We start from the raw sequence: 2,500 nt of genomic DNA on the forward strand, positions 1-2,500 counted from the left end.
TTGACATATCATTAGTATGTTCATTCGAATAACTATCCTTTTTTATTACTACATTGATTCAGCGACAACAGAGATATTTGCAATAGTTATGCAATTGATAATGTTGATTATGATAATACTGCTGATGATAAGAATGATGGCGATTATGACGATGATGATGATGTCTGTCTGTCGCTACCGTTATGACATGATAAACACCACAATGATACTATTACTACTATCTTATTACCATTGCTGCTGTTACCTTTACTTTTATTATTACTATCAATACACTATTCCTCCTCCTCCTACTACTATTACTGCTACTACTACTACTACTACTACTACTACTACTACCGCTACTACTGTTTCTACTACTATTTCTGCCACCTCCACTTCTCCACTACTTGTCCTTGGCGTTTTTCTTTCTAACCTGACAGAGTTGGTGTAAAGGTCGTTCCTCAAGTAAAAAAAAAAAAAAAAAAAAAAAAAAAAAAAAAAAAAAAAAAAAAAAAATGATAGTGAAAGATAAAAATCTTTCTGAATACGTCATTGACCTTTCAGTTTCATTTCGCTTTTGTTGTTGTTGATGCTAAGCTCTGACGTGCAACCGCTTTTACGAAAATTCAGAAGGTGAAGAAAGTTCTCTGTCTTTGCTTTCGAAATTCTCGACCACTTCCGCCTACTTTTGCCTAACTTGAAAAACTGACACATACGACTCGTACCTCAGTGTAAGAAATGCAAATAAAACATCTTTTCAGTTACTGTTTTTCTTTACGTAATCAACATTAAAGAATGATCCACGTGAGCACTAGCTTGGTAAACGTTCCATTGCACATCACATTAATGGACTAAAGCAGTTCGGTGTTCCTGATTGAAGCGCAACCGCCACCTAAATCACAATAGATAAAACAGCCGCCTTTTGTAATTCCACGGTGCTATTTTGGCGACGACCTGACCTTTCCAGTTTTCCATGTTACACTCCGGCGGAGAGTGTGAGTTGTCATAGCTGATGTCGGTGCTGAGGGATTTTTGTTTTCTGTCTGAGCTAGTTTCATCATCAGATTTGCGATGCCACCCCTCTCAGGCGTGGCGTTAGGTACATCGTGTGTCTGCCATGGTCGTTACCTTCCAATGAAAGGTATATATATATATATATATATATATATATATATATATATATATATATATATATATATATATATATATATATATATGTGTGTGTGTGTGTGTGTGTGTGTGTGTGTGTGTGTGTGTGTGTGTGTGTGTGTGTGTGTGTATGTATGTATGTATATAGTTATGACACCCTTTCCACCGATAAGACATAATTAGCACTATTGTCAAGATTTTGTAAAATATTGCGGGATTTTTTTCGGATTTTCATTTTTTTAGAATTTCTGGATTTCTAGTGATTTTTTTTTTATGATTTCCGAATATATATCTGATTTCTAGGGAGGCTGTACGGGATTTCCGAAGTGAAATGCCCCTCGATCAGCACCGTCCGGCAGCTGCCATACCCTCCAGAATTCAAACATATTCAACTTGAGTCCCATGCATCAACTCATTGAATTATATATATACTTATATTTATACATACATATATACATATTATATATATATATATATATATATATATATATATATATATATATAGATAGATAGATATATATATAGATAGATAGATAGATATAGATAGATAGATAGATAGATAGATAGATAGATAGATAGATAGATAGATAGATAGATAGATAGATAGATAGATAGATAGATAAATAGATAGATAGATAGATAGATAGATAGACAGATATATGCACACACATAGATAGATATATGTATGTACTAGTATTATTACCATTATTAACGCTAATACTCTTATTATTTGTAAGAATCTGAGAGTAAAGAAAATAATAGTATGAATAACAGGCCCTTATTTAAGCCTAAGTATTTCCAAGATTTAAGGTTTTACAGTAAAATTAGCAAAAGCAAACTAATCATCATTACCAGTAAGGATCATTAATACTGCCAAGCACCATCAACTCCTCCCCGAAGCAAGGTGTGCATTTTGTATGTATCTTATAACTGAGATTAAACCGAGAGTGAATGGCGTCTTATGGGCATTAAAATATTTAATCCGCACTCGAGAGATTAGGAATTGCTGATCGAGAGATTGTAGCGATTTGGAAAAGACAATTGAAGCAGTGTTTGCAGTATCCAAAGATGGGATGGGTGGATGGGAGAGATAGAAGGGAAATCGAAAGAGAAAGACGGATGTACAGAAGAATTCCAAGTGATCATTCGCCAAGAACTAGATCGGAATTAGTAGTATTCGGAATTATTAGTAGAAAAGGGCAAATCAAACTGGACACGATGAAAGACAGAGGAAATGCCGGGTTCGATTGCTCAGAGAATAACCGTATTCATATTTATTGACATTTCCGACCTGTCTCTATAGGCTATCTGAATAGAATAATGCTGGGGTACCAATAATTACATGTTAAAACAATAGGTCACGCATAAGAGA

Source organism: Penaeus vannamei, chromosome 8 (assembly GCF_042767895.1).
Source record: "Penaeus vannamei isolate JL-2024 chromosome 8, ASM4276789v1, whole genome shotgun sequence".
Lineage (NCBI taxonomy): Eukaryota > Metazoa > Arthropoda > Malacostraca > Decapoda > Penaeidae > Penaeus > Penaeus vannamei.